This window comes from Coptis chinensis, chromosome 7 (assembly GCF_015680905.1).
Source record: "Coptis chinensis isolate HL-2020 chromosome 7, ASM1568090v1, whole genome shotgun sequence".
In the NCBI taxonomy this organism is placed as follows: domain Eukaryota; kingdom Viridiplantae; phylum Streptophyta; class Magnoliopsida; order Ranunculales; family Ranunculaceae; genus Coptis; species Coptis chinensis.
Window position 1 is genome coordinate 8,735,974 of NC_141462.1, and position 27,631 is coordinate 8,763,604.

At 38.6% G+C, this 27,631-nt stretch overlaps 1 pseudogene; it reads right to left on the reverse strand.

The window, feature by feature from the left end:
- Positions 1-419: 419 nt before the first annotated feature.
- On the reverse strand, positions 420-8,374 carry LOC147485801 (uncharacterized; annotated as a pseudogene).
- Positions 8,375-27,631: the final 19,257 nt, after the last annotated feature.

Genomic DNA, 27,631 nt, shown 5'->3' on the forward strand with positions numbered 1-27,631 from the left:
TAGCAGACGAATGCTTCGCACACCCAATTCTTAGATTAGCACTTTGTCTACCAACGAAACATAACATGAATGCCCCAAAATTCAAAAAAATTCGACAGAGTCTCCTCTGTATTTTCGACATTTCATAAATATAACACCTGTCATAACCTAAAAATCACAATAATGTGTTTCTCATTGGTTAACCCAAATGGAGACTAGGGGCTAGAATGAAGTATTTGGGAACAATGCGAAGCAACTCTTACAAAAGAAAAACAAAATCTAAACTAATAAAATACAACAAGCATACTCATTCAGTCATGATAAACATGATCAATAAGATCCACCTCTTCCACATCCTTATTAGCAAAACCATCAAGATATGGTTTCAAGCGTTCACCATTAACCTTAAACACACGACCACCACCGTAGGATCCTCTATCTCAACAAAGACCATAAGGAAAAAAAACAGTTTTAACAATGAAAGGACCAGTCCACCTAGAACGTAACTTTACCAAGAAAAAGACGCAAACGAGAATTATATAGCAAAACTTTTTGATTAGGTTCAAAAGACTTGCGAAGAATAGATTTATCATGAAAAATCTTAGTCCACTCTTTGTAAATTTTGGCATTCTCATATGCCTCATTCCTTAACTCAGCTAACTCATTCAATTGAGCTTACGTTGTGAACCCCGCTTCACGCATGTCAAAGTTAAAAGTTTTAATGGCCTAAAAAGCACGATGTTCTAATTCCACAGGCAAATGACATGCCTTCCCAAACACAAGCCTATAAGGAGACATACCAATGGGAGTCTTATAAGCAGTCCTATAAGCCCAAAGGGAATCATTAAGACGTTGAGACCAATCCTTACGATTAGGTCGTACCGTCTTTTTAAAATTCATTTAATTTCCCTATTAGATACTTCAACTTGGCCACTAGTTTGGAGATGGTATGGGGTAGCAAGTTTATGAGTAATAGAGCACTTTTTCATTAAAGATTCAAACGCATGATTTATAAAATGAGTACCATTATCACTTATAATTGCACGAGGAGTAACAAAACGAGAAAATATATTATATTTCAAAAAGTTAACTACAACCTTGTGATCATTCATTTTACATGGCACCGCCTCAACCCATTTAGAAACATAATCTATCGCGACGAGGATATAAAGATAACCAAAGGAAGGAGGAAAAGGACCCATGAAGTCTATACCCCACACATCAAAAAGCTCAACAACCAAAATAGGGGAAAGAGACATCATGTTCCTATGGGAAATATTACTCAAATGCCGCATCATCGATCACATCCTAAACAAAACTCATGTGCATCTCTAAAGAGAGTAGCCAATAAAACCATATCGCAACACCTTAGCATCCGCCTTCTTAGGACCAAAGTGACCACCACATGCATGGTCATGGCAAAAGGAGAGAATACTACTTAAACTCACTCTCGTGAACACATCTCCTAACAATCTGATCGGGGCATGACTTAAACAAGTATGGGTCATCCTTAAAAATACTTAACCTCAAAGAAGAAACTTAAATTTATCTTGTTTTCTCCAATGAGAAGGAAACTGACCTATAACAAGATAATTAACAATATCTGCATACCAAGGCAACCGGGAGACAACAAAAAGTTGCTCATCATCGGGGAAGGACTCATTCAAAGGCAAAAGACTAGTAGAAAACTCTACTATAAGCCTAGACAAGTGGTCACCCACGCTTCTCTCAGACTTTTTATCCCTAATCTCAATGTCAAACTCTTGTAATAAGAGGACCCAACGAATAAGACGCTCTTTAGCATCCTTTTTAGAAAGAAGATACTTCAAAGACGAATGATCAGTAAACACGACAACCTTAGACCCTATGAGATAAGACCTAAACTTGTCTAAAGCAAACACAACAGCTAACAATTCCTTCTCGGTTGTAGTGTAATTCATTTGGGCATCATTAAGAGTTTGACTTGCATAATAAATTACATGGGGCAACTTATCAAACCGTTGACCTAAAACAGCCCCAATAGCATAGTCCGACGCATCACACATTAACTCAAAAGGTACATTCCAATTAGGTGGTTGTATGATAGGAGCGGTAGTCAATAAATGCTTAAACTTCTCAAAAGCTTTCAAACAATCATCATCAAAGACAAAATCGACGTCCTTACCAAGTAAATTGCACAAGGGACGAGAAATCTTGCTAAAGTCCTTAATGAATCGCCTATAAAATCCAGCATGACCTAAAAAAGACCTAATATCTTTCACAGTCTTAGGTGGTGGAAGACTAGAAATGACATCAGTCTTAGCCTTATCGACCTCAATTCCTTTAGTAGAAACAATATGACCAAGAACAATACCCTGTTGAACCATAAAATGACACTTCTCCCAATTCAACACAAGATTCTTCTCCTTGCACCTAATTAACACTAATTCCAAATGGTGCAAACCCTCATCAAAAGAATCACCAAATACGGAGAAATCATCTATAAACACCTCAAGAAACCTTTCTACCATGTTAGAAAAAATGCTAAGCATGCATCTCTGGAAGGTACTGGGTGCATTACATAACCCAAATGGCATACGGCGGTAGGCAAAAGTTCCAAAAGGACAAGTAAATGCAGTCTTTTCTTGATCCTCAGGTGTAATACATATTTGGTAATAACCGGAATAACCATCGAGAAAACAATAATACTTATGACCGGCTAACCGTTCAAGCATCTGGTCAATAAAAGGAAGAGGAAAGTGATCTTTCCTAGTGGCTAGATTCAACTTACGATAGTCAATGCAAAAACACCACCCAGTAGTCATACGGGTAGGAACTAACTCGCCATTCGCATTCTTAACTACCGTGATACCAGACTTCTTAGGGACAACCTGAACCGGACTCACCCATTGACTATCAGAGATGGGATAAATGATACCCGCATCTAACAACTTGAGAACCTCGGCTCTCACTACCTCTCTCATGTTAGGATTAAGCCGTCTCTGGAATTCACGGGTTGGTTTAGCATTCTCCTCTAGATGAATATGATGCATACAATCAGTGGGGCTTATCTCGTTAATATCGCAATAATAGTCCACCCTAAAGTCTGTCTTATGGTCTCTAAGAACCCTAAGCAATTTACTCTCTTGTTCACTATCAAGATTAGAAGCAATAATAATAGGCAAGGTCTCATCAGCTCCAAAAGACATACTTAAAGAGTATCGGTAATGGTTTCAACTCAAGCTTAGGAGGACTCTCTATGGAAGGAACCGGTTTAGACTTCGTAAGGAGAAAGAGGTTCTACCTTAGTTTTCCACTTATCAGTATCTAAGATTAGGGTGGCATCCAGCAAAGCATTTACTTCACAAATAGAATTATCCACATCAAAATCACCACCAAAATGAGTTAAACAAGACTCAAGAGGGTCATCAGAATAACTTTCCAAGAAAGTCTTGTGAACCACACTGTCAATAAGATTAATATCCCAAAGATCATCAGGTTCAGGAGGTTGTTGACTCACATTAAACACATTAAGTTCTGTAGTCATATTACCAAAAGAAAGCTTCAACACTCCATTATGGTAGTTAATGATGGCATTGGATGTGGCAAAAAATGGACGACCTAAGATGACAGGAATATGGTGTTTAAGATCTTGAATAGGTTGTGTTTCTAGAACAATAAAATCAACTGGGAAATAAAATTTATCAACCTGAATCAAAACATCTTCAACAATACCACGTGGAACCCTGACAGACCTATCCGCCAGTTGAAGTGTAATCGGCGTAGGTTTCAATTTACCAAGACCAAGTTGTAAATAAACCTAATAAGGTAACAAATTAACACTAGCCCCCAAATCAAGTAATGCCTTCTCAATCATATGATCACCTATAACACGGGGATATAGTATGGCATCCCGGATCTCTAAACTTAGGTGGAGTCGCGGTTTTGAATAATCAACTCACTTGCTCAGTAAGGAAAGCTTTCTTATGCACATTCAACTTACGTTTTTGCGTACACATATCCTTAAGAAACTTGTCATAAGAAGGAACTTGTTTTATAGCATCCAGTAACGGAATATTAATATGAACTTGCTTAAACATCTCCATTATCTCATTAAAAGTATTTCCTTTCTTAGCCTGAACTAACCTCTCAGGAAAAGGGGCTTTTGGTATATAAAATGGTACATGACTAGACTCGAAAGACGTGTGAGGCTCTAAGCACTTCTTAGAAGCATAACGACTATTCGAACCACTTACATCACTCTTCTCGCCCTCACACTCTATAGGATCGGATCAGATCTGACCTCAACATCCACTACACCATAACAACATTTTTGTAACACTGGGTTTTTCTGGTTTGTGATGCCAAATTGGCATTAGGACTCTTGTGATGGCATATAGGCGTCACTAAAATGCTAAAACAGTCACCAATATTTTGATAATTATTTTAATTAAATGTTGAGGAGGTTTACTAAATAAAGTGACGGCAAAAAAGCGTTTAAGATTCCCATAATACAAAAATTACAATTAAGGGACCGTGTTTTCTCTCTCGCCCAACTATCTCATCTCCTCTACCACTCTTCCTCTCAACTGCACACCAATGCTCTGAAAAAGATAATTTGTCGAAGCCTAGAAATGAAAGTTGCTCGAAGGCAAAGACGCTGATCGAAGAAGGAGATGTGTGTGGAAAACAGTCTTAAATTTTACAGATTTAACGGAGAAACTGAGAAAGATATTAACTTTCCACTGTTTCAGTGTGGCCATAATGTTGAAATAAGGTTAGGGTTTTCAAATTTCTATTTTACTTAGTTTGAATTTACTAATGTTTTGTGTGAAAAATTGTAACTTGACTGTCAGGCATGATTGATTGAATTGGTCAATTTATGTTTAATTTCATGTTATGGAAGGTTGGGTGGAGTTATTGTTTTTTCTTGTGTGGAAAAGATTGAACCAGTTTTGTAGTTGATTTATTTCTTCATATTTGCTTATAAAAATTGTTTCTTTTTTGGTGTGGTTGGGTATCCTGAGTGGTGTTTGTTTAGTTTTGATCGATTTGGTTTTGGTTTTTCTTGGATTCATGGTAGGAGCACCTTTGTTTCACTGGGTAGGAGAACAAGTCTCGGAGTTCTTGAGTTTTTCAAATAATTTGTCCCCTGTAACAATATTTTTTGATTTATTATGTTGAAATTTAGTTTTATTCTTTAACTCTTGTTTCTCTATGTTGAAGACTTGAAGTGAAATAGCCTTTCAAATTGCTTTTGGCCAAATGGCCAGTGTCTTGACTGATTTAAAGATAATTGCATCATTTCGGAATGGGATTCGATAGTAAGTGTATGTTAAACATTTAATCCTTTGTTGGAGAATACTTTGTCATGGTTTATGGTTGCGCGCTCGTATAACGTATTAAGCATTACAGTCACAGTGAACTGATATGTACTGCAAACCTTGTTTAACTTACATTGTGAGCACGAATTGAGCTTGTCAATTTTTGAATTAGTATTTGTATAACCTTTTGCAGCATCTTATTTAATCAAACCAAACACTTGTTGAAACCATAGGCTAGGTAGTTGTTACCCAACTATTGGCGCCACTCCAAATCCAACCAAACCAAGCGACTGCTCAAGTAGGTCTTGCCGGAATTCATTGGTCCACGCTACTCATGGTTGGGTAGTAAGGGAAGGAAAAACTTTGTTGTTTTAGCATCTTGATGGTCATTTTAACTGTAAGAATTCTTGAGCGAGCTAGTTATATATTGGTTTGAGTTCAAATCAGTTTGAATTGTTATGGGTTGCTGAACTAATGACGTTCATTAGATTAGCTTTGGGATCTGGTTTTTAATTTACTTGAAACTTGGAATATATTTGTTTCTTCTATGAATGAGACTTCTTTGTGTATGCTAAAGGGACATATTGGGGTCCTTTACGTGGAGTTTTTTTGTACTTAATTAGAATAACAGAAGTTGGGTGGTGAGTTTTCAAATAATTAAAATTTGAACTATGCCATATATTTGTACTCTTGTAGAGTCCAATTCTCAATATATTAGTTGTTTGTCTGCTTAAGTTATTTGCAACTTGAGTACTTGCTATTCCTTTATTATGTAGTGTTCCTTTTAGTATTCATTTATTGTAATGTATACATCATTAAAATGATCCTATCAGAATTAGTTAGTAACTAGATCGGACTTCATGAAATTCATATGTGAATTTTCGGCTACTTGACTACTTGTACTATTTTTTCATGTATCCTTGATTTACATTTTAATTATGATTTGAAAGTGTGTATAATCTACTGAAGGCTTCATTTTCCTATAAATTATAGGGAAATAAAGCCTTCAGTAGATTATCTTATAAGACAAACCAAACTTAGAAGAACATGAAACAAAACGACCCCAAACCTTATCTTCAACTAACAGCCCCATCTTCTTTCTGCTAATGAGTTGATAGGAGATGGTGTGCTTCTACCTCTACACCTCATTTCCCAAGACCCCAAACCCAACTCAGTTCCATTAGAGCTAGAACAAGAAACTGAAACCGAACCGAGTCGACGCGGGGCGGGGAAGGTTTGAGTCATTATCAACTTCTAAACGTTGGAGAGATATATTCAAAATCGGTGAGAAGAAAAATGAATATAAAGAAGGAAACAACAAAGAGAAAGAGAAGAAGAAAGAAAGAAAGAGTAATGGGAATAATAATAATAGTAATATGAGTTCTTAATAGTAATAATAGTAATAATAGAACGATATTTTTGCTTTTAATGGTTTGAGTTATTTGTAATATAGTTGGGTTTATGTTTTGATATAGATAAATTGGCAAAAGGATTACTGGAGAAGGTTAATGAAGTTTATCTCTGGAAGTCTCTCTCTTAGACAGATAACTTTCGACTTTTGGAGTTTTTTTTTTTTTTTTTTTTTTTTTAAACTAAATTTTTATGTTTGACAGCATCTCTATATCAAGTTAGGCAATGTTTTTGCGTAAAATCCTTGCTTGAAATATTTGAAATTGTAAAGTTCTGTTTTTGCGTAAAAATCCTAGCTTTAAGGATTTGAAGTTATAAAGTTATGTTTTTTTTTCTTGATTGTTTGAAGCTAGCCATTCATAATTCATAATTTGTGCCCGAATTGTTTAATATTTATATCTATTTAGGACATTGGGGTTTTGTTTGGCTTTTTGTTAATTGTTTTTTTTTTTTATGTAACGATAGTGGTGGACCGGGTGGTGGTCTTTGGTCCTATAATCTTGAGCACCCTCTTTTTGAAACACTAAAATATGTGTTTGTTCTAAAAATGTTCAAGTATAATGAATCCCAAGCTTTAGTGTTCCAACATTTTTGTATCCATTTTCAGTCATGGTAGCTTGAATTCAAACATTCTGGCTTCCTAACTTAGGTTGGTCTAAGTTCTGATCTAAATGTTTTACGAAAGCAGGTCTTAAATTTTCTTATTGACAGTATAGTGTTATTTTACTTTGTGAATGCTTTGACATTTGACATAGTTTGATTATGAATGTGCTTTGAACTTTGAAGTCATTGTCTCCCTGATTTCTATTAGTAGAATAGTGATTTATGTTGGTAGAATAGTAGCTCGATCAAAAAATTGTCAAGTCTCTCTATTGAAAATCTTTCAAGACTGACAAGTAATTGAGCTTGGTAGTAATAGTGTTAAGTCATCTATGATTGCTTCAAATTAACTAACTAACTCGAGAGTTATATTTCTTTTTTCTTTCTTATCTTTGTATCTACAGAATGGTAGAATGTCACGGCCGATTCAGAAAGAGTGGATTCATGAACCAAACCGAGTGAGCACCGTCTATAGGGAAGGGGTAGCTAGTTTTATTGATTTGGCACAAAAAAAATATGAAGGGTTGACAACATGTCCTTGTCCTTGTGTAACATGTCGGAATGGGAAAAGATTGGTGTTTGACGGTCCGGCATATAATTCAAAATGGTTTTGATCTAACGATACTATATGGTCCTTACATGGTGAAAAACAATCAAGTATCCCGTGGTAGACATAGTTGAAGATGAAAACATTGAAGATAGAGGGCTTGGGTTAGAGAATCTTGTTGATGCTTGTTATGGCGCATATGAAGGTATAAGGGGGGATGTGTATGGAGGGGCTAATGATCAAATTTCTGATTTTGAACAACCTTTTGTTCCCAACCAGATTTGGGTAAAAAGTATGCTGAATACAAAAGTAAAGCCAAAGAAAAATTATACCCTTCATGTGAGGGTCCTGTGACAACTCTATCTGCAGTTGTAGAGTTTCATGACTTAAAGAAACAGTATGGTTGGTCCGGAAATAGTGTGAGCGCACTTTTGTCTATGCTAAGAACTTGGTTGCCAAAAGAAAATACTTTACCTGAAAAGTGGCCAGTAATGAAGAAAATGTTGACAGACCTAGGGATGAAAGCAAAGCGCATCGATGCATGTGAGAATAATTGCATCTTGTATTATGGGACAAAGAAAGATTTGACGATATGTCCTCATTGTGAATCACCTAGATATAAAGTGGAGGGTAAAAAAGGGAAGGAATCCAAAGTGCCTAAAAAAGTATTGAGACATTTTCCTTTAGGTCCACGACTCCAACGATTGTATACGATACCATCATTAGCACGGGAAATGACATGGCATGCTCGAGCAACACCTTCATGGGATTATATGCGACATCCTATTGATTCAGTCCAATGGACAAAATTTAAAGAGAGATGGCGAGAATTCGCCATCGAGGGCTTAATGTTTGGCTTGCGGTTAAACCGATGGCTTCAATCCTTGTGGCATTCAATCAATCGCTCTACAGTTGTTGGCCTGTCATATTAGTGCCATACAATCTCCCATCTTCATTGTGCATGAAATCCAACTTTCGATGATGTCTTTGTTAATACCCTGGACCGGCTACTAACTACAAACATTGATGTTTTCCTTGAACCACTATTTGATGAGTTGGATCAACTCTGGAGAGAAGGAGTCCCTGCGTTCGACATGCACAAGAGGGAACACTTTACTCTGAGAGCTATGTTGATGTGGGGGATACACAATTTTCCGGCTTTAGGAAACTTATCTGGTTGTGTGACACATGGTTATAAAGCATGTCCTATTTGTGGTGACAACAATCCCTCGGAGCGTTTACCTTGTAGTAAGAAGATTGTGTACACAAACTACCGTTTGTTTCTTGATCCAGATCACCCATTTATGTATAGTAAACACTTCAAATATTGTTTTTTTTTAAATAATCAAGTTAGGTATAATAAGCAGTTCTAACACTTTCTATCTTTAGGCATAGTAAGCACTTCAATGGGGAGCAAGAGCTTAACCTTCCTCCATCACGTCTTAAAGGAACAAATGTTGATAAATTGTTGAACCGCATTAAATATGTACCTGGTAAGATCCAAAAAGGTTCCAAACGGTCAAGAGTTGATGGGAGTGTAAATGTTGTTGATAGAGATGATGATGATGATAGTGATGATGATGACGACGACGACGACGATGATAGTGTTGAAGTTACAAAGGCTTTTTATAGGAAGTCCATTTTGTTTAAGCTATTATATTGGCCAAGTTATAAAGTTCGACATTGTGTTGATGTGATGCATGATGAGAAGAATGTTTCTGAGCATATATTGTATCTGATCCTAGACCTGAAAAAACAAAGGATACAAAGGGCTGCTAGAGAGGATTTGAAGATGAAGGGCATCCGCAGTAGTTTGTGGATGCAAGAGGACTTAAATACCGGTAGGCAGAAAAAACCAAAGGCCTCCTATGTCTTAGATGCAGATGAGAAAAAACATTTTTTCCAAATTTTGAAAGACTTGAAACTTCCTTCGGGCTTTTCGTCTAACCTGAGCAACATTGTCGGTTCCAACCCACCTTCTTTGCTCATGATGAAGTCTCATGACCATCATGTTATAATGCAATATGTGCTGCTGTGTTGCTTCAACATGCTTTTCCAAAACCGCGACTTGGCGAAGAGCCTTTCAACAGACGCCTTATTCTTTAGAATCTTGTGTTCGGTTGGTTTTATGTCGTAAGGATATGGAAGGTGCCAAAATCATGATTGTAGAAGCGTTGTGTGTTCGAGAAGCATCTTCCACCATCTTTTTTTTATATTAGTATCCATCTTATGGTGCATCTAGCCGATGAAACGTTGATTTGTGGACCTGTGTGGCTTAGGTTGATGTATCCTTTTGAGTAGTAAGTCAACAATGTCACATATTTTAGTTCAATTTCTTTTATAAAGATAGGCATTAACAACACACTTACACTTATTGCATTTCTCAATACTAACAGGGTGATGAAAGAGTGTAAAAACATACCTAGCAATAAACGATATGTTGAAGGGTCAATTGTAGAGTCCTATATAGTTTCTGAATCCGTCCAATATGCCATGGAGTACATGCCATGTGGAGGAAATAAAAAATTGACTCGTAAGCGCTACCTTGACGAAAATGGTTAGATCATTGATGAAGGGCCTCTGCTTGACTTCAAAGTTGTGATGCTAGAAACGGCACAATGGATACAAATACGGAGATGGCTTATTTTTCGATTACAAGTTGAAAGACTTGATGAATTCTACAAGTGGGTTGTTCATTCTGGCTTTGAATTTGACTAGTTTTGGTAATTTATGAATAATCACGTATATATGGACTTCCATGAATGAATTACAGTGAGTATCGTAACTTGCAGCCCACTACTCGTGGTAGAGGAAGAGGAATAGCAAAGTCAGAAGTGGAGATTCAGACAGAATTCATTGTCTGGTTATACAATAAGGTATTTTTTTACTTTACATTTCTAGTAGCTAGGGTGAGCCTTTTAGTTTTGTTTGTATTTTGTTAATTTTCTTTTTCTTTGTTGTATAGTTGTTGAAGGCTAAAGATACGCAAGACGACTTGTGGCAGTTTGTTAAAGGGCCAATGCACAAGGCTAAATCATATAAGAAGTATCGCATTAATGGATTTGTCTTTTATACCAAGTCTCATGATGATACTATTGTCACTCAAAACAGTGGTGTTTGTATGAAGGCTATTACGTCATTTATGGCAAGTAGGAAAGACAAAAATCCGGTCGACTCAGAAACCATGTGGTATGGGGTTATCAAGCAAATTTTGGAGTTGGACTGCACAACTTTCCATGAAGTGGTCTTTTATTGTGATTGGGTGAGGGTTGAGGACAAAACTAATGGTTGTAAACTTTGTCCAGATTCTAATTTGGTGATGGTCAACTTTAATAGGCTCAAGAGTGTCCATCATCAACTTGATGAGCCAGTCATTCTTGCTTCCGAGGCTAGTCAAGTGTTCTATTTAAATGATTTGAAAAATCTTGATTGGTGGGTGGTCATACATCCTCCTCCTCGATTGAGTAGTAACATAGATGATCTAGAAGCCAATCCGAAGTCCGTCTATTTTTGATGACCCGACCTAATTTGCTACCCCGATGCAAAAGTTCGCAAATGATAGTAGTTGTAATATGCACTTTATTTTTGTTGTTGGTAATGTACACTTCACGACCTCTATTTTTCTATTATTATTTTTTCGCTTTGGTTGATTAATTATATGTTGTGCCAATATCTCTTATCATGTAACAAGTTTGTGTTATATTAGTTTTGATGAACTTACTTTATTTTCTTCAATTATTAGGTTGTTTTTAATATAATGGCTTCAAGTTCACAACGCCGTATGCTGTCCCCGTCGCCTCCTTCGTGTTCACAACACCGTACAATGCCCCAGTCGTCTCCTTCAGGTTCACATCAACCTAATGTGTCCTAACCATCTGAATCAGCGGGAGACAATACTTTGCGATCTAGTAATGGTAAGCTGCCAATCATAGCGCACGCCAACGGTAGGGTCACAGGAGTTTATAGTGCCAAATGGAGCAGTAGAGTCGGCTATTGGATACGAGCTATTGTCCCAATTTCTTATGCAAGTTGGGATAAAATAGATGGTTCTTTCAAAGATGAAGTTTGGTTAAAGTTAATGGTAACTATTTATTTTATTTTATTATTATTTTTGTTTCCATAACCATACTAGTCATAGCATATATATAAATGTATATATGTGATTTGTAGGAGGAGTTCCAACTCAATGTGAACCCAACAATGGGGGCTCGGAAAAATATAGAGAAATGGTTCGCTCCTAAGTTTCGATATTGGAAATATGTTTTGCGAGGTAAAATATTGAAGAATTGTGAATCTGAGCAAGAAGCTATTTCATCATGTCCAACGGGGTTTGATCCAATTCATTGGGAAGCATTTCCAATCCATGAGAACAGACAAGAAGTAAAGGATATGTGCGCTAAGAATGCTGAGAATAGAAGTATGAACTTAATTGGCCATACTTGTGGCAGGAAATCTTATGGAAGAATATTGGAGGAACTTGTATGTATCATTATCACTACTGCATATCTTCCTTTCATTTGCTATGTTACTACTTAATAACTTTCTATGTATACTTGTTTGTGTAGGATGAATCGAATCCAGAAAAGAAGCATAGACGTACGGATAGTTGGAAATATGGTCATAAACATCGAGATGAGACTGTTTTGGAGCGTGCCCAAGAATACTATGTGAGTTTGTAAAAAAATTTATCTTAATTAAGTCTTGCAGTCCATACTCAAGTATATGCCCCAAAATTTCAGGATCGAAGTTACAAGTGTTGAAGAACAAATGGTCTGAAGAAGCAAGTGAACATGGGGGTGAAGCGGTTTACGACATCACATGTGATCCAATCGGCTCAAGTTTTTGGGAAGGATAAAGGAGTCAGATTTCGTGGATTGAGCTCTTGCATGTCCAACAAACAATTGCAAACGTTTGCTATCCAGAGGAGCTAGTTGAACATGAGAGCTCAAGTAAATCGAAGCTCGAGGATGAATTAGCCGAGGTGAAGTCTACAAATTGGGAAACCTCTTGGCTAGCCAAACGAGAATGGAGACTATGATGGCGTAAGTTATGACGGTCGTGGTGCTATTTCTTGTTTTCCCATAATTGTAACTTTTTTTATTTATGTAATTGTTGTTGTTCACCGTGTGTATAGGGTATTCTTGAACATGTGAGACTTAATGGATCGGCAAATGGCCAACCATCTACACCTACAACCGAAGTTGATTCTACTTCCCCTCGCCCCTCGTGACTCAAAGAAGTTCCAAATTTGATTAATCGAAATGGATCTTTGAACCCTCCTTCTAGGACTTCTTACCCGAATGTGAAGATATTGGGAGGAAAGGTGAACACGTGGCTAATGGGTATGTTAAGACCCGACGGCCAAAAATGTCATTTTAGAGATATTATGGGAGATGAAAAGGTTGTCTATATTACCAATGTCTTGGTTGGTGATGCTCCTATGTATGATGGTCCCCGTGATGATATTTTGTATCTACGAGATATATAGTCAGCCGGAGGCTTCTTGATTTAAATGGAGGCAGGCGCAATATGAAGATTAATTTCGTTTGTTTTTGTTCTGTTTTAATTTGGAACTCAAGTACGAGGGACAAATAGTTTATCTATTGTTAGTTTGCGTCTTGTATGAACCTTTTGTTCATGGATATGTTTAGTAGTGAATGGACTCTTTTTGTTTATATATGTGTGTATGCTCCTTACCATTGATTGTTCATATGTATTGTGGTTACTTTTGCAGGTTTAGAGTTAAGTTTACTAACCCTTTTTTAACTCCGCCAATGCAACTCATAAAAATTTGCATTGCCGGGTCTCAAGCCCAGATAAAGGAGGAGAGAGAAAGGTGACTACTGTGTATTACTACCATGGATTGATTGATTGTTCGTCAACACCAGAACTGATCTAGGTTAGTTACACTCATTTTTATTACTTTTTCTTAAATTATAATTGTGTTTAATTAATTTCATCCGGTGTGTGTCAGACCTTGCCCTAAAATTCATGATCCCAAGCTCAAAGAGAGGTAAAATTCACAATATTCCTTCTTATTGCGAAACGGGTTTTATGGATTGACTCATTTTGGTTTTCTTCTTAGTTTCGAGAAGTCCCTAGACACGATCGCATGTGCCCAAGTTCGAAGTCGAGCTCGCATAGTTTTAAGAGATTGGTGGGTTTCATTCCATCTTGTTAAACACTTCTCATTGTTACTTGGGTTATTAATGCTTATTACTCCTTTTGCGGTGATGGACTTAGACAGAAAGTTAGGGTGGTCGATCGCCTAAGCGAAGGAGGTTGAAGTACCACCACCGCCTCCAAATTTTAGGTGAGAAATATGAGCAGATGATTCCATTATTTATTTATTTCAACCTAAAAGGATTAAGAGATTTTTATTTGTTTGTTGCCAAGGTCGACAAACAGATATTAAAAGCTGTTTCTATAGAACACAATAAGGACACTGCAAAGTTACTGATAACAGTTTAACATGCTTGGTTGAAGAAACTCTGAATCTCATTGATGCTTAGCTAGAGTCTGTCTCAGGTGAAGGAAATATTTTCCGTTGTATTATTTCAAGAACTAGCTTTTGATCTCGAGTATATTATAATTTCTTGATATTCCCTTAATCCTGCATTATATAATGGATCCATATTCTCTTGCATACATGTTTTGATGAATAAATAATGCTGAGATGTTTTGAATTTCTAAGTGAGATAGCTAATTCAGGCGAACTCATGGTGTTATCATGAGTTGTCGGGTTTTACCCTGGAAGCGACAGTTAGTTAGATTGGATAGACGACTAGACCTAGTCACCCATGAAACAATTTACTAATAATCTTCTGAGGTTTTGGCATAAGGTCCACTAGAAATATTCTACCTGTTGCATATTTTTGTTCATGAGTAAGGTGGATAGTAGTGTTCACTCCTCTATCTCGGATCACCAAAATTTCTCTTTCTTTTTTAATATCATTTTGTTTGCTCAAACTTACTTCATTTTCTCTGTGTGCTGCCTTGAAATGTCTGGATGAAAAAAGGAAGTTCACTCCTCTATCTCGGATCACCAAAATTTCTCTTTCTTTTTTAATATCATTTTGTTTGCTCAAACTTACTTCATTTTCTCTGTGTGCTGCCTTGAAATGTCTGGATGAAAAAAGGAAATGTAGCGAACCAGAGGGAGCACTTAATATTGCCACTTGCAAATGTTGGAATAAGGAATAAAGCACGGAAGCCTATGAGCGGTACATTATCTCCGTTCATTTGGTAGATCTTAATCTTCAGTTCATTCGCTTAACAGTTCCTATTTGCATCTAATATAAGATATAAGATTGACTTAACTTATTGCTTCAAATTTGGGCGATCCTGAATCGTGATTCACTTGACGGATAAAATCTTCAAGAATTATCATTCATGGTGCGCATATTTGCATTGCAAATCAAATCTCAAGTAAGTCAAATTGCTGTAAATAGTACCAACAAAGCCATTATTATCCTAAGGGTTTGGATTTTCCTGGTGTTCTCAACCTTTCAATATATCTAGGTGGAGCAAATGCATAAGATCTTTAAGCTTTGTGGTTCTCCCTCTGAGGACTACTGGAAAAAATCAAGGTTGCCGCATGCAACTATATTCAAGCCTCAACATCCGTACCAACGGTGTTTAACTGATAGCTTCAAGGACTTTCCTTCTTCTACTTTGGACCTTGTGGATGTCCTTCTTGCTATAGAATCTGAAGCCCGGGGATCATCTATTTCGAAGCCCGGGGATCATCTACTTCTGCACTGAATTCTTTTAATTGTTGGCAATTTCCTTCTCATGCTCCTTTAAAAACATAAATGAAGTGTCAATTTTCAATAAATTTCACTTCTTAGTTATGTCCTATTTGGAGCATCTGGTTTGAGAAGTAATGTTTCAATATATATACTTCCTGCTATTTCCTTTTCCTAACTTCAAGATCATTTGTTTGGTCGGGTTCTTTACAACAAAGCCATACCCCTCATGATCCATCAACTTTGCCCAAGTATCCACCGAAAGCAAGGAGTTTGATACTAAACTCCGGGATGAGGAAGCTAGAAGGTATGTAATAATTAATTTATTTCAGCTTATGTCATTCTTTTGTTCTCGAAAATGCTATTCAAATTTATATCGGGTTTAATCGCCGAAAGTGAGACTCCCTCATGCTCTTTTGTTTTAGGTGGCAAACCATTTTTCAAAAATGTTTTTTCTTGTATTTGAGGCCATTTATGTAAACTGTGAGGCTTTTGTAGCATCTCCTAGAGTCCTCTATAGATGGTTTTAGATGGTAGCTAGAAGTTCTTCGCCTGCTTTTGAATATGAAAATGAAAAGGAAGATCCGTAACACTAATCGAGGGACTGCAACCTCTTCCACAAAAGGCACAAAGTGTTACTATTTTCTTTCTATCATGCAATTATTTTCTCTACCAAAGATATCTTGGATCGACGATATTTATGCAGGGCAAAGAGCGCGACTTCTCAAGTAAAGGCCGTGAATCAATATGGGAGGAGGGATTCGAGAAACTCCAACGCCGCAGCCAGATCCAAATGTGAATGCCGAAGTTACAAATCTCATTACAAGTATGTCCATGTCTTCATAATCAAGTATTAGAGTTGGCCCTTTTTTATATTTGTTTATCAATTTGATTGAAGTCTTCGCCTTTATTTTACCTTTCCTTTACCTCTCTTGACTTCTATGGCATTTTCGAAGCGGCCACCCAACCAAACCCAAAAAGCAACAAAGAGAAATACAATCCACAAGAGGATGCTAGATCTCGGCTTTCCCATTGATCCTCCCGCAGGGGCCGAAAAGTATGGATCTTCATGGAACAAAAAGGGGATGGAGAGTGGACATATGGGTTTAAGGACTCGAGAGATCATACATGCCCATGCCCAATGGAGCTTATGAACACTCGGGTTTGGCATCAAGAAACAAAGGCACTATTCAATAACCCCCGGAGAGAGGAACTCACATTCTCGATGGGTGGATAAGCAACTGAGTTCTAAATACAATCAGCCTAGATGATGCCGAACCATCCGAAAAAACGAAATGGAACAACCATTTACTGGATAGGCCCGCCTCTTCCCACAAGAAAGGTGATAAGGTATGTAGCAAGGAACTAGTTGGTAGTCAACTAGATAGACCATTAAATAACTCTCTGTCTTATTTAAACAACACAATCTTATTTGCCAGAAAACTTTGTATGTGCTTTAATCATATATGAGTATTTGATTCCTTTATTTGTATTCTTGGATATCCAATTTGTTGGATCATCATATTAAATGAGCATGACTCATAACGAAAGCACTAGGGTTATTTCTTAGGGTGTCCATTTAATCAGTGACTTTCGATAATTTATCACCAGTGCTTATATTATTTTATTTGGAAACGATATGTTAACAGGATGATAAGATGTGTGATTAGTCATGAAGATATATAATCTGCTCCACTATTTTATAGAATGGGTGTCCATGCGATCTGCCGCAATTAGGTAGCCGAGTGAGTTCAATTCGATATTGCATCTCATAGAGTGATGACATGAAAGGTTAAGAACCTTTAAAGAGAATATGGATCTTAACAAATAAGCCATGTTAAAATGTCTCAGATCAGAAGCGGCATTGATATTTTATATCGTATGATGAAAATATAATTTATTTGTTAAATGTTTGAAATTAACTTGCATTGATTTTTTCAGGGGTTATGGCCCACCCAAGAAAAATAGGATCCATTACTCGACCTTTAATGCCTCTCCCCTGGGGAATCTCGATTAAATGCTTAAAGAGCATGAGAGGCAAATTCAACAAGTCAACCAGTCCGTAAAAGCTCGTCTCGATAAGGTCAAGACCAAGAAGAATATTGGTGATGGCATCCAATCCGGCGCTTACTTTACTCGGGAGAAATGGCGATGATACTTGACACTTGGCGTGGTTTGACTTTTCATCAGTCCTGCAACAATAAAAGCTCAAGCATTGCTATTCTGGTTAACAATTTGCATCAAGTGGAGCTTTTAAGAGAAGGGTTGTTTGGGGTTAATTACCGAGCTGCATTGTGATATGGAAGGCTAATTAAGCTATGGACTCTTTGGTCGCCCAGAGGGTAGATGACCACCGATTAAGTAAAGCTGTTGTGGGAAATTTGTAGTGGTCGCTCAAGCTAATTAATTGTGGCTTAATGTAAATGAAGAAATGCTGCTGCGTACATATTGGTCTGCTGTGTTTTAGATGATGAGATTCCTCTCTTGTACGCTTAAATTGAGGGGAAGGTGGATAAGGTAAATATTAGGATGGAAACCAAAACAAATATTATTTTTTCAAATATATAATAATTTGTGGACGCCGACAGTGTCGATAAGCCTTTTAAAAAATGCAAATTTATAATTACCATCGAAGATCGAGGCGCAATTTGTTTTGGCCAAGTTATAGCGCCAGTTTTTGGGGAGATTCAAAAGTTCAATAATGACGGCGTATAGGCATTAGTAATGCACGTTTAGTGACGGCGTACAAGCGTTAGTAATTCATATTTAGTGATGGCGAACAGGCGTTAGTAATGCATATTTAGTGACGGCGCATGGCCAAGAATTAGCAATTAATGATTCGCACCTGGTGTCACAAATAATTCTGACACCAACACAGACGCCTAAATTCCAACGCCTTGCAAGCGTCACAAAAAATAATTCTGACGCCTCCCAACCGTCACAAAAGTGCTGTTCTGTTGTAGTGATCCCTAGGCATCTCAACCCTATTATCAATATGTTTACCACTTCTAAGAATAGTAATAGACTTGGCTTGCTCCCCGGTGGTGCTCTTGGCTCAAGTTAGAGCCTATTTCGTGATCTTGTCCCTTTGGATTAGCCAACGGGTTGACTAGGAAACCTACCCTTGTCCCTTTCATTCAAAGTATTAGCAATTTGACCTATGGTGACTTCAATCTTCCTAATGGCTTGAGCATTATCTTGAGTAAGCGTGTGACCGGGCTTGCATAAACCGTTGGGTTGTTTCCTCGAATTTCATGGTGTTTTGTGATAATTGAGCAATGACTTCTTCTATAGGTAAAAGTTTAGGTGGTTGAGGTGCATACTGTAGTACTGGGTTTGAGTTACCCACGGGGCCTCCCTGATGTATACCCCTAGACCAAGACAAATTGGCGTGGTTACGCCACCCTGGATTATACGTGTTAGAAAAAGGATTATTGCCTGGTTTTTGGTATAAATTAAAAGCATTGACTTGTGCAGTTATGCCAGGACAATTATCTATAACGTGATCAAGACTATCACACAAAACACAACCAGGGGACTCGATATTGTTAACCGAAGCTGGAGACTTTGTCTCTTTTTCTAGCTCGAGGACTTCAACTCTTCTAATTAAAGCGGCCATCCTAGCGTTCGTGTCAAATTCCTTGTCAACGTGGAACAAACCATTCTGTGTAGTGCTACTAGCCACCTTCTTAGGCTCACGGCTAGTTTTCCATTGCTGGACCTTTTCGAGACTTCTTCTAAAAGGTCCATGCTTCATCTACATCTTATCACAGAAATCTCCAAGACTCATGGTCTCAATCATAGCCTTAGAATTAAAATCAAGACCTTCATAGAGAATCTGACTATCCTACCTTCTAGGCCATGGTTAGGACAACTGCAAAGAGCATGTCCTTAAATCTCTCCATACACTTCCATAATGACTCTCCATCATTTTGGCAAACGATGATAGACTTTTTCTAAAAGCGTTAAGCCTTATGAGTAGGGAAAAAGTTTTTAAAAACACAACGCATAACTTTTCCCAACCCGTTATGGAATTCGATGGAAGAGTGTGAAAACCAACTCTTCGCTTTCTCCTTAAGAGAAAATGGGAATAGTTTCAACTTTATAGCCTCATCGCTAAACCGTTTGAAGTTTAACATCCCACAAATATCTTCAAATTCCCTTACATGAAGATATGGATCTTCCTCATCAGTCCCCCTAAACTTAGGAAGTAGCCCAAGCAGATTGGGCTTTAACTCAAAGTGATTAGCATTGGTCGGCGGGGGAACGATGCAAAACGATCGAGTCGTTCTAGTAGGATATATGAATTCCTTAATGGACCTAGGTACTTGGGCAACAACGTCATTATTATTGTCAGCCATGTCAGCAAAAATTGGTGTACTGCAGACAAAGGTTATGGGTATCTCTAACTCGGCGAGATTTCTAATCTTCCTATGGAGTGTCTGTTCAATTTCTGAATCAAATAGTGCTAACTCTGGATTATCGGATCGAGTCTCAATCATAAACCACTTCTAAAACCTAAGACTCTAATAAATGATGCAAATGATGCTCACACAAACAATACCAAACAAATATTTGAACCCAGATTGAATTTTAAATATTGTTTAATATATTTGCTCCTAAACCCAAATAACACGATTCCCAGTTCTTGTGCAAAAGCACCATCACTCGATCCACGTAAAAAGGGCTTTCCTAGTGAGCGGCTAAAACCCGTCCTAATGCAAGATGTCTAAGGGCTGGTCAATGTGATTTAACCTTCCTAAATGCAAGAAACAATAAAACAAACAAAACACACCTAAACAAACAAAATTCAACCCCAAAGGAAAGAGATGTACCTCCGGGTGAGGAGCCTTCGAGGGTTACTTATGCGGCCGGTGACGACAAGCAAGCAACTTCACAAAGTCCACAACAAAATCACGACTACTATCAACCTTGTAAGAAGAAATCTTTTTTAATACCTAAAAATCATAATTAGACACACTAAAAACTAAGAAATAATAAAACTACGACTAAATTTAAACTACAAATCACGATAAATAAAACTTTAAAACTCAATTGTACCACTGCAATCCCCGGCAGCGGCGCCAAAAACTTGATAGGAATTTAGTCGGTCTAATTAAATAGACTAATCTAACCCTAGTTAAACCGCAAGCGCACAACTATCGTTGAAAATAGTTGCGGCAAATGGGTCGATCCCACAGGGATTGCTATTTAGGACAAACGAGTATTAAAATTATACTTAACTAATTCGACAATATTCTTTTATGGAAGTTTGAATTACTATTAACTAAGATTAACTAATTACTACGAAAGCAATAAATTAAATGGATTAACTATTAACGAAGAAAACACTAAGGCATTCGAATCCACCCTAGACCGTTGTAGGTTATCCTAGTCAAATCAGTTTATAGTTCTCTTTTAATTACGAGTAGCACGAGGGAAAGGCAACCCTTGCTTGCTCGAATATGAGGCGTGTAATTTTAAACAATTCTAACAAATTGTATTAATTGAATTTCAAAGAAACGATATAAACCCCTAGCAAAAATTGTCTTTTTATAAGTACAACTTCTCACGGGGTTTAAATGAACTTTAGAACTGATGCTTCGATATCAACAGAAACTTAATCCAACAATTGACTAGTCTAGACATGGATTAAACATGCAGGATATAATCAATGATGGAATTTCTATAGAAATCAGAGAATTCAAACAATTATTTACTATAAAACTTAAGTCAGAGAACAATAACCCAATTAAACTTAGAAAACCTACGCAAGTCTAGGAATTCATCTAAGCCCTAGCTTGGAATTTAGCTAGACATGACAATATCACTGAAGGGAAAAACGAAATTAAAAGAAGAGATAATCATCGCAAAACCGTAGTCCAGCAGTGGTGTCGTCTTCTCCCAATTCGGTTAGCCCAATCTTCAATTCCGCCAGTGCTAACTCGAGTTTCTCCTCTTTTCTGTCTCTCCTGTTCTCTATTTCAGTGTTCTGGAGCGCCCCCTTCTCTTTGTTTCCCCTTGTATATATAGAGGTTTGGTTAGGGCAGTGTTTGATTAGAATTGGAATTGTCTAATTCGGTGGAGAGAGATTCGGGATTGGATCAGTTTGAGTGGAAGTCGGTCTTTTGTTTCCTGTTGGGTTTTAGTGCAATCGAGAATATAGAGTGTTGATAAAGTGAAAGTGGACGTATGGAAGAATGGTAGGATGTGTAGTCTCAATTGGTTCGGGGTTCGATCGAATAAGTCGGGATTTAAGGGATGGGTTTTTCTATTTGTCGCGATTGGAGATGGAGAATCGAAGGTGGTGATCAATGGTGGTGGGGATAGAAATGGATGGTAGCATCGTAGCTTGGTTAGCTTGGATGTTTGGTTATTATCGCGGAAAAGAAGGATGGGTTTTCTTAAGTGAGAAATGGAGAAGGAAACTAATGTTTGGATATGGTGCTTCTCGGGTGGACAGGAAATGGTGTGGCCATTAGTTAGTTGTGTGGGATTTGATGTTTGGTTATGGGCTGGTTTAATTAGATGAACATGGGTGGTCCGGTCTTCAGCACATGGGCTTAAACTCAACTCCCGTTGGTTACGTGCCCACTTAAGTTCATGGTCCTTTTGCTTTTCATTCTTTTATTTCGGCCCATCCAAATAATTACCCAATTCTCCGACGCTCTTTCGGGTACCAACTAAAATCACGCACTGATATCTCAATTCTTTCCAATATCGACATAATTAATCAAGTTACTCTAATTCCTGCAATATCACCGAAAATATGCTAACTTAATCAAACAAATAAAATAAACGGACTAACTAATATAAAATTGAGCATAAATATATAACATTTATGCGCTTATCAACGATGGTAAGGGCAAAGCTGTTGACTCTAATTATGAGAAAGACAAGTGTGTGAAGGTGGAGGGACGTGGGCGACCTAGAGGTGTCGTGTTCAAGTCTCCCAGTCGTGGAGGTGATAGTGACCTAAACCAGGAAGGACATGGTAACTTGGGGCGAGGTCATAATGTTATGGTTGGTAGTTCGTCCTCTTGTACTGGCGATGTGGGAAACGACTTCTTCTACGTTGGGCGTACGGGGAAGAAGCGCATGGTTAAGCGTTCTGATTGCAGCTTCCATTCGGCCTCTATAGCGAGCTACCTCTTGGAAGGGATAGTGCTAGATGGTGATAAAGCCGAGCTGGAGAATGAAAGTTTGGAAACGACCCTAAAGACCACCGACGTGGCTTGTTGTTTGGTGAGCTTTGTAGTTGTGCCAATTTGTTGTGGTGTGAATGACAACTATTAATCATTAACGTTATTTTTACAGCCATGGGTACGATGATTGAAGCTTAACCGCGGCGGCGTCCGGTAGCAACGATGGTGGCGTGGCTAAGCTGATTAGATCGCTTGCATCGCCTCGAAGTCGATAAGAAAAAGATGAAGGCCCTGAGGAAAAAACATCAGAACGAGCTGGAAGAGAAGGTTGTACTGGTTAAGTCAATGATGGACCTGCAGGAACAGCTGGCGTCTGTGACTAAGTACGCCAAGCAGTGTCAAGTGGTGGCTAGCAAAGCACAAAAGGAATATGATCGAACTTGTGAAGATCATGCTGTGCTGGCCGAACTGTACGTTGAATTGCTGGAAAAGCAAGATCGTGACGTTGAAGAAACTATTGCACTTGTCGTAGCACGCGATGCGAGTAATATCCCTTCTACCAGCGCCGCTCCTACTGATAAACATGTTGTTGGTGATGCTTGACTGTGATGTTGGACTTGTTTTCTTGTAAGTGAAGAGGATTTTTTTGGTTATTATGTTAGTTATCCTCTCTGTAAGAGAGTTAAACAATAGAACTGGTTTCTCAGGTTTGCCTGAGCAGTTCACCTTTTGATGCAGATACTCAACGAGCTGGTTTCCACGAAAGTGGCAGTTCGATATTTTGCAACACTTGTAAGGAATACCGATCTGGATTTTCTGGGTAGACCCAGCAGATTGGTGCATTTGTGAACTGATTTCCTGGCTTTAGGCAGGCAGTTCTATTGATGAATGTCTATGGAATGCATATTTTTGCTTATGCCTGATTGCTTGTAGCTAGTGTTTTGTTTATGACGCTTGTGGTGTATAGTGGCTAGGGAGCCTGAGATTTAGCTTAAGAAAGCGTTTTGCTCGTTAAGTATTTCTTAAGAGAGCGTTCTGCTTTGCGGAGAGTGTGTAGGCTTATGAAAGCGTATTGCTCACTGAGAGCATTCTCATTTAGTTGATCCTAGAAGTATAGGTCCTCACCTAGTGAGACTTGGAGAGGCTTGGAGCCTGTAAGCTCAAGAGAGCGTGCTGCTCACGGAGAGCATATTTAGCTTGTGAAAGCATACTGCTCACTGAGAGCGTTCTCACTGAGTTGATCCTAGAAGTATAGGTCCTCAACTAGTGAGAATTAGAGAGGCTTGGAGCCTGTAAGCTAAAGAGAGCGTGCTGCTCGCGGAGAGCGTATTTAGCTTGTGAAAGCGTATTGCTCACTAAGAATGTTGTTACTGAGTTGATCGTAGAAGTATAGATCCTCAATTAGTGAGAATTGGAGAGGCTATGGAGCAAGTAAGTTCAAGAGAGCGTGCTGCACGCGAAGAGCATATTTAGCTTGTGAAAACGTACTGCTCACTGAGAGTGTTCTCACTAAGTTGATCCTAGAAGTATAAGTTCTTAACTAGTGAGAATTGGAGAGGTGTGGAGCCTGTAAGCTCAAGAGAGCGTCTTTGCTTTCCTTGCTGAGAGCCGATTTAGCTTGTGAAAGCCGCATCGCCATCGAGAGGCGTTCACCGAAGTTGATCCTAAAAGTATAGGTCCTCAACTAGTGAGAATTGGAGAGGCTATGGAGCCTGTAAGCTCAAGAGAGCGTCTTTGCTCATGGAGAGCGTGTTTAGCTTTGTGAAAGCCGCATCGCCACCGAGAGCATTGAAACTCCTGAGAGTGTTAGGAATGTGCGTAATTGGTGATGCTTTTAGTGCAATGGTTGGTCTTTTGAGAGTGGACGGAGTAGGTTGGAGTACAAACACAAGTAACCTAAACCTGAAAAATAAAAACCATGGAATGTACAACATGTGCATTTTTATTGATAAAATTTCTTTAACAAATAAGTATTCCAAGGGCATGGCAATGGTTTCCCTTCTTGGGTCTTGATCTAGTGCGCTCTGTTGCCAACGACTCGCTCCACTATGTATGATCCTTCCCATGTTGGTGCTAGCTTGGAGTCATCTTGAGTCTTTTTCAGAACTAGATCACCAGGTTGAAAAGAGCGAAGATGTACTCGCTTGTTGTATGACTTCTTCAGAGTTAAATGGTAAGATGTCACTCTGATGGCGGTTAGGTCGCGCCGTTCTTCCAGCAAGTCAACCTCACGAGCTAGGACGGAGTCATTGTGTCCAGATTCGACGAGTTCTGATCGAGTCGTAGTGACTGTCAGCTCGGTGGGAATGATGGCTTCTGTGCCATAGCATAGGGAGAATGGTGACTCGCCAGTGCTGGAGCGAGCTGTGGTGCGATGAGCCCACATAATATTCTCTAACTGATTTGGCAATTGACTCTTGTTCTTTTCGATCTCTTTCTTCAGATTTTCTAAGATCACTTTGTTGCTAGCCTCAGCTTGGCCATTGCTTTGAGCGTACTGTGGAGTGGAGAATGCATGGATGATCTTCCTTTTGGCTAGAAACTCCTTGACCATTTTTCCCTTGAATTGGGAACCATTGTCCATCACCAATGTGTGTGGTAAGCCGAATCTGGTAATGATGTGAGTCCAGATAAAGTTTTTGACGTGTGATTCCTTGACATAAGCTAAAGGAATTGCTTCAACCTACTTAGTAAAGTAATTTGTTGCAACTAAAACAAAGCAAAATCCGGTACTTTTTTGCGGGATGAATGGTCCCATGATGTCCATTCCCCACATGTGAAATGGCCAAGGGCTCGCAATGTTGATCAACTCGCGGGCTGGTTGAATGATGTTGTGGCCAAAGGTCTGGCATCTGATGCACTTGAGGACATATGTTTTAGCATCGATCTGCATTCGAGGCCAAAAGTATCCTTGGGAGATCGCTTTGTGGCTAAAGAGCGACTTCCAGCATGATTTCCGCATTCTCCCTTATACATTTTTGCTAAAATTAATTGACCTAGTTCTAGGCTTATGCACCTCAAGAGAGGCCTGCCAGCAGATTTTTGGAATAACTTGTTATGGACCAAGCAATAACGGCGAGCCAGATATGGGATTTGTCTGGCTTTGGCACGCTCTTCTAGGAGTGTACCGTGCTATATGTACTCGATGATGGGCTACATCTATGTTTGACTTATCTGATCCTCAGAGAGTGGGCACAGCCGGTAGGGGTGTAATACGGGGCAGGCCGGGTCAACTGCGGGTCAAATAGTAATGGGGTGGTGCGGGGCGGGTCTAGGGGATACAAATCCAGTGGTCCCCGACGGGGCGAGGCGGGGCGGGTTGAAGTGTCATGTCTTAGTACCATCACCCGGCCTGTTGGTCAGCTTATAGGGCGGGTTTTGGGTGGGTCATCCGGATCGGATGGAAATTATCATTTTAACCCAATTTCACCAAAAAAAAAAGCTTTCTAATTATGCAAGTAATATATTTCCAATTCACAACATAGAGAAAAAAATAGAATCAATTAATAAAAAATAAACTAAAATAAAAAAACTTGAACTTGAACCCAAAATCATATCTGTAAATTTAAAACTTTTTTCTCGTGATTTACCATTTATAAATTGATTATTTTCTATAGCATGATAAAATGAAGATGAGAGCGAAGATCTATGGTACAAAAAAATAAAATATAAATTAAAAGAATTCGAAATTAATATAAAGATGAATGATTTATCTTCTCCAAAATTCGAACGTTGAATTTGAACTTTTGATATTTGTCAAATGTTCAAACTTGATTATTTAAAATTGATGTTGAACTCATAAGTTTGTGTTCATATCTCCCAAATTCATACAAAAGTTAAAAGAAAATATAAACAAAATATAAAAATATTAGAGTTAGAGTCTTGAAATTGTGCGGGTCAATGGGGTTGGGTCAACAACTTTTGACACGGGGCGGGTCGGGCGGCTTGACGGGTCGGGTTTCAGCATAGAATCTACACCCATAGCCCGACCGCGTAAAAACGGTGGCGGGGTGGGGCGGGTCTATTTTCGGGTCGGTGCGGGTTTGGGTGGCGGGTGAAGACCGAGTACCCTACCGGATGATGGGTCAACGATTTTTTTTTACACTCCTAGGCACAGGTCACTGACTTCTAAGACGTGTTCATCTTGGTAAGTAAGTCGGTCAACTACTTCAATAAGTAACTGCCTAGGGGTGCAGTTCGGTGTTTGGGTAGCCAGGTAAGCTAAACTATCTGCATGACGATTTTCGTCTCGTAAAAAATGGTGTATCGTGGCTTTCTTGAAAGAAGGAAGCAACTGATAAACAACATGAAGGTATTTAGAAAGGGTTACCTTCGTGGGTAGTGTACTATTTAGCAATCTAGCGAACGACCAGTTCCGAGTCACTAAAAACCTACAGTTCTTGCACACCGAGCTGTAGTGCCATTTTGAGCCCCATGATTAATGCTTCGTACTCTGCCTCATTGTTGGAGGTCGCAAAATCGATGCAAACTGATTTCTCCATCATTACTCCATCTGGAGATACTAGGACCACTTCGATTCCACTTCCTCCGGGGTTGCTAGATCCATCCACAAAGAGAGACTAGACGATCTTGTCATTCTTCTTTGTGGATGAGATAACCGCTTCTGGTTCCCAATTTAGGTTGTTGACAGGGAAGTCGGCTAGGAAATCGGCAACAACTTGACCCTTCTGAGAAGTGCGTGAGACGAACTCGATGTGGTGTTCTTCAAGTTCTTCTGCCCACACTGCCATGCGAGTTGTCTTGTTCTCCTTGTGAATGATATTCTTCAATGGGAGGTGGGTGAGTACTTTGATTGAATGTGCTTGAAAGTAAGGCCTGAACTTCCATGCAGAATATAACAATGCTAGTACTGCTATTTTGATGTAAGAGTAGTTCTTT